At 48.3% G+C, this 16,085-nt stretch overlaps 1 long non-coding RNA gene across 1 annotated transcript; it reads right to left on the bottom strand.

The window, feature by feature from the left end:
• Positions 1 to 4,191: 4,191 nt before the first annotated feature.
• Positions 4,192 to 15,231, bottom strand: LOC127976053 (uncharacterized). The gene is made up of 3 exons (XR_008157717.1): positions 15,132 to 15,231; positions 6,327 to 6,648; positions 4,192 to 4,375 (listed from the first exon to the last, which is right to left on the bottom strand). It is a non-coding gene; the product is annotated as an uncharacterized LOC127976053 (long non-coding RNA).
• Positions 15,232 to 16,085: the final 854 nt, after the last annotated feature.

The following is a 16,085-nucleotide window of genomic DNA, read 5'->3' as shown; positions in this document are numbered from 1 at the left end:
TATCTCACATACTTATTAGTGGTGCTTGCCGGAGGCAAGGCACTACTATTATTATCTCACATACTTATTATTCTTCTTCTTCTAGATCCGTACAAATTTCGGCGCGTAACTAGTCCCGCAGTTTTTGTCACAGACCAACGAAACAGGCGTCAAATCGTGCGGCCTAATCGGGAATGGTGTGCTATGACTTTTATAAGCGATCGGGCGTACGATGTTCGTACACCGGGCGAAAAAACGGGCGAAAAATCCCATAGACAATGCATTGGGGCCAACTTTGACGGATCGTAGCTCCGAGAGAGAATTTCGCAGAAACACGTGAATCACCACATCTGGAGAGGCTATCAGCCTGTGCCAGAACATACCCCGCATTGGGGAATAAGTTGTACCCCTGGGGCGCAACAGCCCCCCAAATTTGCCCCTAATACAAAGTATAGGGAGGGCTACTATGGGAAATTACATAGGGATTTTGCATTGAACATAACTCTGGATTACAGTGTCATAGAGACAAGGGGGTGGGCTCATATTAATCAGGCAACCAATCAGTCTCTCAGGATCACTGTGAAGTTATCAAGCCACGCCCTAGCAACCATATAGAGCGCCATAGCAACAAGCCCCATAGACTTCCACTGAAAAAGATCAAATGAATAACTTTGGATAGAAGTGTCATAGAAACATGAGGGTGGGCTCGTTTGACTCGGGAAGCAAACGGCCAATCATGTATCTCCTTCATGACAACCTAGCCACGCCCTAGCAACCATTAAGAGCTACCTAGCAACCCAAAGTAAAGAGAGATATCTTAACATCTGAAAGACATAGAAGCATGGGGGTTGGTTTATATTAGCAAGCAACCAATGGAGTATCATCATTGGCAGCTGCCAGGCCACTCCCTAGCAACCAAACACAGTACCCTAGCAACCGTTTTGCAAGATCTATATCTCTGCATCAGAACATCGTAGAGGCATGGGGGTTGGTTTATATTGGCGAGCAGCCTTTGGAGTATCACCATTGGCAGCTGCCAAGCCACTCCATAGCAACCAAACGGAGTACCCTAGCAACCGTTTTGCACGACCTATATCTCTGCATCAGAACATCGTACAGACATGGCGTTTGGATTTTTTGACTCATGCTAACACACTGGACTTCCAACATGCTAGTCATGCTAGCAGTGATTAGCTACATGCTAATAGTGATTAGCTAAGTGCCAAAATGGGCTAAGAACTCTATAATAACTACATAGTGACCATCTGTGACAACTACCAACCACCTAGTAACATCATAGCAACCACACAGGAGACCATAGCAACTGCCTAGCAACCAGCCAAAACACCCTAGCAACCGCCTAGCAACACCTTAGCAACCACCCCAAGTACCGTAGCAACTGCCTAGCAACCACCCAGGTTACCATAGCAACCGCCCTAGCAACCACCCCGGGTACCCTAGCAACCACATAGCAACACCCTAGCAACCGCCCCGATTACCCTAGCAACCACCCTGGGTACCTTAGCAACGGCCCTAGCAACCATCATGGAGACCCTAGCAACCGCCCTAGCAACCACCCCGGGTACCCTAGCAACCACATAGCAACACCCTAGCAACCATCCCGATTACCCTAGCAACCACCCTGGGTACCTTAGCAACGACCCTAGCAACCATCATGGGGACCCTAGCAACCGCCCTAGCAACCACCCCGGGTACCCTGGCAACCACATAGCAACACCCTAGCAACCACCCCAATTACCCTAGCAACCACCCTGGGTACCCTAGCAACGGCCCTAGCAACCATCATGGGGACCCTAGCAACCGCCCTAGCAACCACCCCGAGTACCCTAGCAACCACATAGCAACACCCTAGCAACCACCCCGATTACCCTAGCAACCACCCTGGGTACCCTAGCAACGGCCCTAGCAACCATCATGGGGACCTTAGCAACCGCCCTAGCAACCACCCCGGGTACCCTAGCAACCTCATTGCAACACCCTAGCAACAGAGGGGCGAGTTTTGCCACTGCAAGCACCACTCACATTTTCTTCAGGAAATGTACCTTCTAGTGTTACTATTACTATTCGCCTTGACAAAACTTTGGCACGCTACTCCTCCCGCATTTTTTGTCACAGACCCATGAATGAGGTGTCAAATCGTGCGGGATATTGAGGAGAGGTGTGCTATGACTTTTCTAAGCAATCGGACTTACGATAATCGTACAGCGGGCGAAGAAAATGTGTGAAAATATCCCATTGACTTAATATTGGAAAAACTATCTGACATCATATCTTTGGATCAGAAAGTCATAGAGGCTTGGGAGAGGGCTCTTTTGACTCGGCCTATCAAGCAGTCCATAAGTAGTGACATAACAACTTCATATCCATGCCCTAGCAACCAATTTTAGCCTTCCTAGCAACTGTTTAACTACATTTAAAAGCTGTATCTCAGCAAAAATAACTATATAGAAACACTGGCTTGGGCTTTTTGCATTCAGGCTGGTAAATAATCTTTAAATATCACCCCATAAACTATATAGTCACACCATAGCAACCATATAGAGCACCCTAGCAACCATGTAGCAATATAAATCCTTCTATCTCTGCTTCAAAACATCACACAGACATCATGGGTGGCTACAGGGCGCAGAGTTTTGCCACTGCAAGCACCACTCACATTTTCTTCAGGAAATGTACCTTCTAGTGTTACTATTACTATTCGCCTTGACAAAACTTTGGCGCGCTACTCCTCCTGCATTTTTTGTCGCAGTCCCATGAATGAGATGTTAAAACGTGCGGCTTATTGAAGAGAAGTGTGCTATGACTTTTCTAAGCAATCGGACTTACGATATTCGTACAGCGGGCGAAAGAAATGGGTAAAAATATCCCATAGACTTAACATTGGAAAAATTATCTGACATCATATCTTTGGATCAGAGAGACATAGAGGCTTGGAAGTGGGCTCTTTTGACTCGGCCTATCAAGCAGTCCATATGTAGTGATATAAGTACTTCATAGCCACGCCCTAGCAACCAATTTTAGCACCCTAGCAACTGTTTAACCACATTTAATAGCTGTATCTCAGCAAAATAACTATATAGAAACACTTGCTAGGGTTTTTTGGATTCAGTCTGGCAAATAGTCTTTAAATATCACCCCATATACTATACAGCCACACCATAGCAACCATTTAGAGTACCCTAGCAACCATATAGCAATATAAAGTACTTATATCATCGCTCCATAACATCATACAGGCATCATGGGTGGCTACAGGGCGCCGAGTTTTGCCACTGCAAGCACCACTCACATTTTCTTCAGGAAATGTACCTTCTAGTTAGTGGTGCTTGCCGGAGGCAAGGCATCACTATTATTATCTCACATACTTATTATTCTTATTCTTCTTATAGATTCCGTACGTTTTTCGGCGCGTAACTAGTCCCGCAGTTTTCGTCTCAGACCAACGAAACAGGCGTCAAATCGTCCGGCCTAATCGGGAATGGTGTGCTATGACTTTTATAAGCGATCGGGCGTACGATGTTCGTACACCGGACGAAAAATCGGGCGATAAAACCCATAGACTTAACATTGGGGTCAACTTTGACGGATCGTAGCTCCGAGAGAGAATTTCGCAGAAACACGTGAATCACCACATTTGGAGAGGCTATCAGGCTGTGTGAGAACATACCCCGCATTGGGGTATAAGTTGTACCCCTGGGGCGCAAGAGCCCCCCAAAATTGCCCCTAATACAAAGTATAGGGAGGGCTACTATGGGAAATTACATAGGGATTTTGTAATGTGCATAACTCAGGATCACAGTGTCATAGAGACAAGGGGGTGGGCTCATTTGAATCAGGCAACCAATCAGTCTCTCAGGATCACTGTGAATCTATCAAGCCACGCCCTAGCAACCATATAGAGCACCATAGCAACAAGCCCCATAGACTTCCATTGAAAAAGATCAAATGAATAACTTTGGATAGAAGTGTCATAGAAACATGAGGGTGGGCTCGTTTGACTCGGGGCAGCAAACGGCCAATCACGAATCACCTTCAACACTTCATAGCCACGCCCTAGCAACCATTAAGAGCTACCTAGCAACCCAAAGTATAGAGAGATATCTTAACATCTGAAAGACATAGAAGCATGGGGGTTGGTTTTTATTGTCAAGCAGATTTTGAAGTATCATCATTGGCAGCTGGAAGGCCACTCCCTAGCAACCAAACACAGTACCCTAGCAACCGTTTTGCAAGATCTATATCTCTGCATCAGAACATCGTAGAGGCATGGGGGTTGGTTTATATTGACGAGCAGCCTTTGGAGTATCACCATTGGCAGCTGCCAAGCCACTCCATAGCAACCAAATGGAGTACCCTAGCAACCGTTTTGCACGACCTATATCTCTGCATCAGAACATCGTACAGACATGGCGGTTGGATTTTTTGACTCATGCTAGCACACTGGACTTCCAACATGCTAGTCATGCTAGCAGTGATTAGCTACATGCTAATAGTGATTAGCTAAGTGCTCAAATGGGCTAAGAACTCTATAATAACTACATAGTGACCATCTGTGACAACTACCAACCAGCTAGTAACATCATAGCAACCACCCAGGAGACCATAGCAACTGCCTAGCAACCACCCCGGGTACCCTAGCAACCACATAGCAACACCCTAGCAACAGCCCCGATTACCCTAGCAACCACCCTGGGTACCTTAGCAACGGCCCTAGCAACCACCCAGGTTACCATAGCAACCGCCCTAGCAACCACCCCGGGTACCCTAGCAACCACATAGCAACACCCTAGCAACCGCCCCAATCACCTAGCAACCACCCTGGGTACCTTAGCAACGGCCCTAGCAACCATCACGGGGACCCTAGCAACCGCCCTAGCAACCACCCCGGGTACCCTAGCAACCACATAGCAACACCCTAGCAACCACCCCGATTACCCTAGCAACCACCCTGAGTACCCTAGCAACGGCCCTAGCAACCATCATGGGGACCCTAGCAACCGCCTTAGCAACCACCCCGGGTACCCTAGCAACCACATAGCAACACCCGAGCAACCATCCCGATTACCCTAGCAACCACCCTGGGTACCTTAGCAACCGCCCTAGCAACCATCATGGGGACCCTAGCAACCGCCCTAGCAACCACCCCATGTACCCTAGCAACCTCATTGCAACACCCTAGCAACAGAGGGGCGAGTTTTGCCACTGCAAGCACCACTCACATTTTCTTCAGGAAATGTACCTTCTAGTTAGTGGTGCTTGCCGGAGGCAAAGCATCACTATTATTATCTCACATACTTATTATTATTCTTATTCTTCTTCCGCCAAAATTTCGGCGCGTAACTTGTCCCGCAGTTTTTGACACAGACCAACGAAACAGGCGTCAAATCGTGCGGCCTAATCGGGAATGGTGTGCTATGACTTTTATAAGCGATCGGGCGTACGATGTTCGTACACCGGGCGAAAAAACGGCCGAAAAATCGCATAGACAATGCATTACGGCCAACTTTGACGGATCGTAGCTCCGAGAGAGAATTTCGCAGAAACATGTGAATCGACACATTTGGAGAGGCTATCAGGCTGTGCGAGATCATACCCCGCAATGGGGTATAAGTTGGACCCCTGGGGCGCAAGAGCCCCCCAAAGTTGCCCCATACTAAGTCAATGGGGAGGGATCGCCCATGAAACAATGTGTTTTTCCTACTGTGGGAAATTACATAGGGATTTTGCATTGAACATAACTATGGATCACATAGTCATAGAGACAAGGGGGCGGGCTCATTTGAATCAGGCAACCAATCAGTCTCTCAGGATCACTGTGAATCTATCAGCCACGCCCTAGCAACCATATAGAGCACCATAGCAACAAGCCCCATAGACTTCCATTGAAAAAGATCAAATGAATAACTTTGGATAGAAGTGTCATAGGAACATGAGGGTGGGCTCGTTTGACTCGGGCAGCAAACGGCCAATCATGTATCTCCTTCAAAAAAACCTAGCCACGCCCTAGCAACCATTAAGAGCTACCTAGCAACCAAAATCCAAAGATAGATATCTTAACATCTGAAAGACATAGAAGCATGGGGGTTGGTTTATATTGTCAAGCAGACTTTGAAGTATCATCATTGGCAGCTGCAAGGCCACTCCCTAGCAACCAAACACAGTACCCTAGCAACCGTTTTGCAAGATCTATATCTCTGCATCAGAACATCGTAGAGGCATGGGGGTTGGTTTATATTGACGAGCAGCCTTTGGAGTATCACCATTGGCAGCTGCAAAGCCACTCCATAGCAACCAAATGGAGTACCCTAGCAACCGTTTTGCACGACCTATATCTATGCATCAGAACATCGTACAGACATGGCGGTTGGATTTTTTGACTCATGCTAGCACACTGGACTTCCAACATGCTAGTCATGCTAGCAGTGATTAGCTACATGCTAATAGTGATTAGCTAAGTGCTCAAATGGGCTAAGAACTCTATAATAACTACATAGTGACCATCTGTGACAACTACCAACCACCTAGTAACATCATAGCAACCACCCAGGAGACCATAGCAACTGCCTAGCAACCACCCCGGGTACCCTAGCAACCACATAGCAACACCCTAGCAACCGCCCCAATTACCCTAGCAACCACCCTGGGTACCTTAGCAACGGCCCTAGCAACCATCATGGGGACCCTAGCAACCGCCCTAGCAACCACCCCGGGTACCCTAGCAACCACATAGCAACACCCTAGCAACTGCCCCGATTACCCTAGCAACCACCCTGGGTACCCTAGCAACGGCCCTAGCAACCATCATGGGGGCCCTAGCAACCGCCCTAGCAACCACCCCGGGTACCCTAGCAACCACATAGCAACACCCTAGCAACCATCCCGATTACCCTAGCAACCACCCTGGGTACCTTAGCAACGGCCCTAGCAACCACCCTGGGTACCCTAGCAACCGCCCTAGCAACCACCCTGGGTACCTTAGCAACCGCCCCGATTACCCTAGCAACCACCCTGGGTACCCTAGCAACGGCCCTAGCAACCATCATGGGGACCCTAGCAACCGCCCTAGCAACCACCCCGGGTACCCTAGCAACCACATAGCAACCCCATAGCAACCATCCCGATTACCCTAGCAACCACCCTGGGTACCTTAGCAACGGCCCTAGCAACCATCATGGGGACCCTAGCAACCGCCCTAGCAACCATCCCATGTACCGTAGCAACCAACCCGGGTACCCTAGCAACCTCATTACAACACCCTATAGCAACAGAGGGTGAGTTTTGCCACTGCAAGCACCACTCACATTTTCTTCAGGAAATGTACCTTCTAGTTAGTGGTGCTTGCCGGAGGCAAAGCATCACTATTATTATCTCACATACTTATTATTATTATTATTCTTCTTACTTCTTCCGTACAAAACTTCGGCGCGTAACTCGTCCCGCAGTTTTTGTCGCAGACCAACGAAACAGGCGTCAAATCGTGCGGCCTATTGAGGAGAGGTGTGCTATGACTTTTATAAGCGATCGGGCGTACGATGTTCGTACAGCGGGCGAAAAAATGGCCGAAAAACGTCCCATAGGAAATGCATTACTGAAAACTTTGACGGATTATAGCACAGAGAGGGAATTTCGTAGAAAAACGTAAATCACCACATTCGGAGAGGCTATCAGGCTGTGCGAGAACATACCTCACAGAGGGGTAAAAGTTGTACCCCTGGGGTGCTAGAGACCCCCAAATTTGCCCCATTGACATATTATGGTGAGGGATCGCCCATGAAACACTGTGTTTTTCCTACTATGGGAAATTACATAGGGATTTTGTATTGAACATAACTCTGGATCACAATGTCATAGAGACAAGGGGGTGGGCTCATTTGAATCAGGCAACCAATCAGTCTCTCAGGATCACTGTGAATCTATCAAGCCACGCCCTAGCAACCAAACAGAGCACCATAGCAACAAGCCCCATAGACTTCCATTGAAAAAGATCAAATTAATAACTTTTGATAGAAGTGTCATAGAAACATGAGGGTGGGCTCGTTTGACTCGGGCAGTAAACAGCCAATCATGTATCTCCTTCATGACAACCTAGCCACGCCCTAGCAACCATTAAGAGCTACCTAGCAACCCAAAGTATAGAGAGATATCTTAACATCTGAAAGACATAGAAGCATGGGGGTTGGTTTATATTAGCAAGCAACCATTGGAGTATCATCATTGGCAGCTGCCAGGCCACTCCCTAGCAACCAAACAGAGTACCCTAGCAACCGTTTTGCAAGATCTATATCTCTGCATCAGAACATCGTAGAGGCATGGGGGTTGGTTTATATTGGCGAGCAGCCTTTGGAGTATCACCATTGGCAGCTGCCAAGCCACTCCATAGCAACCAAACGGAGTACCCTAGCAACCGTTTTGCACGACCTATATCTCTGCATCAGAACATCGCATAGACATGGCGGTTGGATTTTTTGACTCATGCTAGCACACTGGACTTTCAACATGCTAGTCATGCTAGCAGTGATTAGCTACATGCTAATAGTGATTAGCTAAGTGCTCAAATGGGCTAAGAACTCTATAATAACTACATAGTGACCATCTGTGACAACTACCCACCACCAAGTAACATCATAACAACCACCCTGGTTACCATAGCAACTGCCTAGCAACCACCCCGGGTACCCTAGCAACCGCATAGCAACACCCTAGCAACCGCCCCGATTACCCTAGCAACCACCCTGGGTACCCTAGCAACGGCCCTAGCAACCATCATAGGGACCCTAGCAACCGCCCTAGCAACCACCCCGGGTACCCTAGCAACCACATAGCAACACCCTAGCAACCGCCCCAATTACCCTAGCAACCACCCTGGGTACCTTAGCAACGGCCCTAGCAACCATCATGGGGACCCTAGCAACTGCCCTAGCAACCACCCCGGGTACCCTAGCAACCACATAGAAACACCCTAGCAACCACCCCGATTACCCTAGCAACCACCCTGAGTACCCTACCAACGGCCCTAGCAACCACCCCGGGTACCCTAGCAACCACATAGCAAGACCCTAGCAACCATTCAGATTACCCTAGCAACCACCCTGGGTACCTTAGCAACCATCATGGGGACCCTAGCAACCGCCCTAGCAACCACCCAGGGTACCTTAGCAACCACCGTAGCAACCTCACTGCAACAACCTAGCAACAGGGCGCCGAGTTTTGCCACTGCAAGCACCACTCACATTTTCTTCAGGAAATGTACCTTCTAGTTAGTGGTGCTTGCCGGAGGCAAGGCATCACTATTACTATCTCACATACTTATTATTCTTCTTCTTCTTTTTCTTCTTCTAGATCCGTACAAATTTCGGCGCGTAACTAGTCCCGCAGTTTTTGTCACAGACCAACGAAACAGGCGTCAAATCGTGCGGCCTAATCGGGAATGGTGTGCTATGACTTTTATAAGCGATCGGGCGTACGATGTTCGTACACCGGGCGAAAAAACGGGCGAAAAATCGCATAGACAATGCATTGCGGCCAACTTTGACGGATCGTAGCTCCGAGACAGAATTTCGCAGAAACATGTGAATCACCACATTTGGAGAGGCTGTCAGGCTGTACGAGAACATACCCCGCAGTGGGGTATAAGTTGTACCCCTGGGGCGCAAGAGCCCCCCAAAAATGCCCCTAATACAAAGTATAGGGAGGGCTCATCCTACTGTGGGACATTACATAGGGATTTAGTATTGAACATAACTCTGGATCACAGTGTCATAGAGACAAGGGGGTGGGCTCATATTAATCAGGCAACCAATCAGTCTCTCAGGATCACTGTGAATCTATCAAGCCACGCCCTAGCAACCATATAGAGCACCATAGCAACAAGCCCCATAGACTTCCATTGAAAAAGATCAAATGAATAACTTTGGATAGAAGTGTCATAGAAACATGAGGGTGGGCTCGTTTGACTCGGGCAGCAAACGGCCAATCATGTATCTCCTTCAAGACAACCTAGCCACGCCCTAGCAACCATTAAGAGCTACCTAGCAACCCAAAGTATAGAGAGATATCTTAACATCTGAAAGACATAGAAGCATGGGGGTTGGTTTATATTAGCAAGCGACCATTGGAGTATCATCATTGGCAGCTGCCAGGCCACTCCCTAGCAACCAAACAGAGTACCCTAGCAACCGTTTTGCACGATCTATATCTCTGCATCAGAACATCGTAGAGGCATGGGGGTTGGTTTATATTGGTGAGCAGCCTCGGAGTATCACCATTGGCAGCTGCCAAGCCACTCCATAGCAACCAAATGGAGTACCCTAGCAACCGTTTTGCACGACCTATATCTCTGCATCAGAACATCGTACAGACATGGCGGTTGGATTTTTTGACTCATGCTAGCACACTGGACTTCCAACATGCTAGTCATGCTAGCAGTGATTAGCTACATGCTAATAGTGATTAGCTAAGTGCTCAAATGGGCTAAGAACTCTATAATAACTACATAGTGATCATCTGTGACAACTACCAACCACCTAGTAACATCATAGCAACCACCCAGGAGACCATAGCAACTGCCTAGCAACCACCCCGGGTACCCTAGCAACCGCCTAGCAACACCTTAGCAACCACCCCGATTACCCTAGCAACCACCCTGGGTACCCTAGCAACGGCCCTAGCAACCATCATGGGGACCCTAGCAACCGCCCTAGCAACCACCCCGGGTACCCTAGCAACCACATAGCAACACCCTAGCAACCACCCCGATTACCCTAGCAACCAACATGGGTACCCTAGCAACGGCCCTAGCAACCATCATGGGGACCCTAGCAACCGCCCTAGCAACCACCCCGGGTACCCTAGCAACCACATAGCAACACCCTAGCAACCATCCAGATTACCCTAGCAACCACCCTGGGTACCTTAGCAACGGCCCTACCAACCATCATGGGGACCCTAGCAACCACCCCGGGTACCCTAGCAACCACATAGCAACACCCTAGCAACCATCCCGATTACCCTAGCAACCACCCTGGGTACCCTAGCAACGGCCCTAGCAACCATCATAGGGACCATAGCAACCACCCCGGGTACCCTAGCAACCACACCTTAGCAACAGAGGGGCGAGTTTTGCCACTGCAAGCACCACTCACATTTTCTTCAGGAAATGTACCTTCTAGTTAGTGGTGCTTGCCGGAGGCAAGGCATCACTATTATTATCTCACATACTTATTAGTGGTGCTTGCCGGAGGCAAGGCATCACTATTACTATCTCACATACTTATTATTATTATTCTTATAGATCCGTACAAATTTCGGCGCGTAACTAGTCCCGCAGTTTTCGTCACAGACCAACGAAACAGGCGTCAAATCGTGCGCCCTAATCGGGAATGGTGTGCTATGACTTTTATAAGCGATCGGGCGTAAGATGTTCGCACACCGGGCGAAAAAACGGGCGAAAAATCCCATAGACAATGCATTGCGGGCAATTTTGACGGATCGTAGCTCCGAGAGAGAATTACGCAGAAACACGTAAATCACCACATTTGGAGAGGCTATCAGGCTGTGTGAGAACATACCCCGCATTGGGGTATAAGTTGTACCCCTGGGGCGCAAGAGACCCCCAAATTTGCCCCTAATACAAAGTATAGGGAGGGCTTCTATGGGAAATTACATAGGGATTTTGCATTGAACATAACTCTGGATTATAGTGTCATAGAGACAAGGGGGTGGGCTCATTTGAATCAGGCAACCAATCAGTCTCTCAGGATCACTGTGAATCTATCAAGCCACGCCCTAGCAACCATATAGAGCGCCATAGCAACAAGCCCCATAGACTTCCATTGAAAAAGATCAAATGAATAACTTTGGATAGAAGTGTCATAGAAACATGAGGGTGGGCTCGTTTGACTCGGGCAGCAAACGGCCAATCATGTATCTCCTTCAAGACAACCTAGCCACGCCCTAGCAACCATTAAGAGCTACCTAGCAACCCAAAGTATAGAGAGATATCTTAACATCTGAAAGACATAGAAGCATGGGGGTTGGTTTATATTAGCAAGCAACCATTGGAGTATCATCATTGGCAGCTGCCAGGCCACTCCCTAGCAACCAAACACAGTACCCTAGCAACCGTTTTGCAAGATCTATATCTCCGCATCAGAACATCGTACAGGCATGGGGGTTGGTTTATATTGGCCAGCAGCCTTTGGAGTATCACCATTGGCAGCTGCCAAGCCACTCCATAGCAACCAAACGGAGTACCCTAGCAACCGTTTTGCATGACCTATATCTCTGCATCAGAACATCGTACAGACATGGCGGTTGGATTTTTTTGACTCATGCTAGCACACTGGACTTCCAACATGCTAGTCATGCTAGCAGTGATTAGCTACATGCTAATAGTGATTAGCTAAGTGCTCAAATGGGCTAAGAACTCTATAATAACTACATAGTGACCATCTGTGACAACTACCAACCACATAGTAACATCATAGCAACCACCCAGAAGACCATAGCAACTGCCTAGCAACCAGCCGAAACACCCTAGCAACCGCCTAGCAACACCTTAGCAACCACCCCAAGTACCGTAGCAACTGCCTAGCAACCACCCAGGTTACCATAGCAACCACCCTAGCAACCACCCCGGTTACCCTAGCAACCACATAGCAACACCCTAGCAACCGCCCCAATTACCCTAGCAACCACCCTGGGTACCTTAGCAACGGCCCTAGCAACCATCATGGGGACCCTAGCAACCGCCCTAGCAACCACCCCGGGTACCCTAGCAACCATATAGCAACACCCTAGCAACCACCCCGATTACCCTAGCAACCACCCTGAGTACCCTAGCAACGGCCCTAGCAACCATCATGGGGACCCTAGCAACCGCCCTAGCAACCACCCCGGGTACCCTAGCAACCACATAGCAACACCCTAGCAACCACCCTGATTACCCTAGCAACCACCCTGGGTACCCTAGCAACGGCCCTAGCAACCATCATAGGGACCCTAGCAACCACCCTAGCAACCTCCCCGGGTACCCTAGCAACCACACCTTGGCAACAGAGGGGCGAGTTTTGCCACTGCAAGCACCACTCAAATTTTCTTCAGGAAATGTACCTTCTAGTGTTACTATTACTATTCGCCTTGACAAAACTTTGGCGCGCTACTCCTCCTGCATTTTTTGTCGCAGTCCCATGAATGACATGTCAAAACGTGTAGGTTATTGAAGAGAAGTGTGCTATGACTTTTCTAAGCAATCAGACGTACGATAATCGTACAGCGGGCGAAAGAAATGGGTAAAAATATCCCATAGACTTAACATTGGAAAAATTATCTGACATCATATCTTTGGTTTAGAGAGACATAGAGGCTTGGAAGTGGGCTCTTTTGACTCGGCCTATCAAGCAGTCCATAGGTAGTGATATAACTACTTCATAGCCACGCCCTAGCAACCAATTTTAGCACCCTAGCAACTGTTTAACCACATTTAATAGCTGTATCTCAGCAAAATAACTATATAGAAACACTTGCTAGGGTTTTTTGGATTCAGTCTGGCAAATAGTCTTTAAATATCACCCCATATACTATACAGCCACACCATAGCAACCATTTAGAGTACCCTAGCAACCATATAGCAATATAAAGTACTTATATCATCGCTCCATAACATCATACAGGCATCATGGGTGGCTACAGGGCGCAGAGTTTTGCCACTGCAAGCACCACTCACATTTTCTTCAGGAAATGTACATTCTAGTTAGTGGTGCTTGCCGGAGGCAAGGCACTACTATTATTATCTCACATACTTATTATTATTCTTATAGATTCCGTACAAATTTCGGCGCGTAACTAGTCCCGCAGCTTTTGTCACAGACCCGCAAAAGTGACGTCAAATCGTGCGACCTATTCGGGAATGGTGTGCTATGACTTTTATAAGCGATCGGGTGTACGATGTTCGTCCGGCGGGCGAAAAATCGGGCGTTAAAACCCATAGACTTAACATTGGGGTCAACTTTGACGGAACGTAGCTCTGAGAGAGAATTTCGCAGAAACACGTGAATCACCACATTTGGAGAGGCTATCAGGCTGTGCGAGAACATACCCAGCAGGGGGGTATAAGTTGTACCCCTGGGGCGCATGAGCCCCCCAAAATTGCCCCTAATACAAAGTATAGGGAGGACTTTTCCTGCTATGGGACATTACATAGGGATTTTGTATTGAACATAACTCTGGATCACAGTGTCATAGAGACAAGGGGGTGGGCTCATTTGAATCAGGCAACCAATCAGTCTCTCAGGATCACTGTGAATCTATCAAGCCACGCCCTAGCAACCATATAGAGCACCATAGCAACAAGCCCCATACACTTTCATTGAAAAAGATCAAATGAATAACTTTGGATAGAAGTGTCATAGAAACATGAGGGTGGGCTCGTTTGTCTCGGGCAGCAAACGGCCAATCATGTATCTCCTTCATGACAACCTAGCCACGCCCTAGCAACCATTAAGAGCTACCTGGCAACCAAAATCCAAAGATAGATATCTTAACATCTGAAAGACATAGAAGCATGGGGGTTGGTTTATATTAGCAAGCAACCAATGGAGTATCATCATTGGCAGCTGCTAGGCCACTCCCTAGCAACCAAACACAGTACCCTAGCAACCGTTTTGCAAGATCTATATCTCTGCATCAGAACATCGTAGAGGCATGGGGGTTGGTTTATATTGACGAGCAGCCTTTGGAGTATCACCATTGGCAGCTGCCAAGCCACTCCATAGCAACCAAACGGAGTACCCTAGCAACCGTTTTGCACGACCTATATCTCTGCATCAGAACATCGTACAGACATGGCGGTTGGATTTTTTGACTCATGCTAGCACACTGGACTTCCAACATGCTAGTCATGCTAGCAGTGATTAGCTACATGCTAATAGTGATTAGCTAAGTGCTCAAATGGGCTAAGAACTCTATAATAACTACATAGTGACCATCTGTGACAACTACCAACCACCTAGTAACATCATAGCAACCACCCAGGAGACCATAGCAACTGCCTAGCAACCACCCCAGGTACCCTAGCAACCGCCTAGCAACACCTTAGCAACCACCCCGATTACCCTAGCAACCACCCTGGGTACCCTAGCAACGGCCCTAGCAACCATCATGGGGACCCTAGCAACCGCCCTAGCAACCACCCCGGGTACCCTAGCAACCACATAGCAACACCCTAGCAACCACCCCGATTACCCTAGCAACCAACCTGGGTACCCTAGCAACGGCCCTAGCAACCATCATGGGGACCCTAGCAACCGCCCTAGCAACCACATAGCAACACCCTAGCAACCACCCCGATTACCCTAGCAACCAACCTGGGTACCCTAGCAACGGCCCTAGCAACCATCATGGGGACCCTAGCAACCGCCCTAGCAACCACCCCGGGTACCCTAGCAACCACATAGCAACACCCTAGCAACCGCCCCAATTACCCTAGCAACTACCCTGGGTACCTTAGCAACGGCCCTAGCAACCATCATGGGGACCCTAGCAACCGCCCTAGCAACCACCCCGGGTACCCTAGCTACCACATAGCAACACCCTAGCAACCACCCCAATTACCCTAGCAACCACGCTGGGTACCCTAGCAACGGCCCTAGCAACCATCATAGGGACCCTAGCAACCACCCCGGGTACCCTAGCAACCACACCTTAGCAACAGAGGGTCGAGTTTTGCCACTGCAAGCACCACTCACATTTTCTTCAGGAAATGTACTTTCTAGTTAGTGGTGCTTGCCGGAGGCAAGGCATCACTATTATTATCTCACATACTTATTATTATTCTTATTCTTCTTATAGATTCCGTACGTTTTTCGGCGCGTAACTAGTCCCGCAGTTTTCGTCTCAGACCAACGAAACAGGCGTCAAATCGTCCGGCCTAATCGGGAATGGTGTGCTATGACTTTTATAAGCGATCGGGCGTACGATGTTCGTACACCGGACGAAAAATCGGGCGATAAAACCCATAGACTTAACATTGGGGTCAACTTTGACGGATCGTAGCTCCGAGAGAGAATTTCGCAGAAACACGTGAATCA

Source organism: Carassius gibelio, chromosome B17, assembly GCF_023724105.1.
Source record: "Carassius gibelio isolate Cgi1373 ecotype wild population from Czech Republic chromosome B17, carGib1.2-hapl.c, whole genome shotgun sequence".
Lineage (NCBI taxonomy): Eukaryota > Metazoa > Chordata > Actinopteri > Cypriniformes > Cyprinidae > Carassius > Carassius gibelio.
Note: the sequence above shows the minus strand (reverse complement) of the source record. Positions and strands in the feature narration are given on the sequence as shown.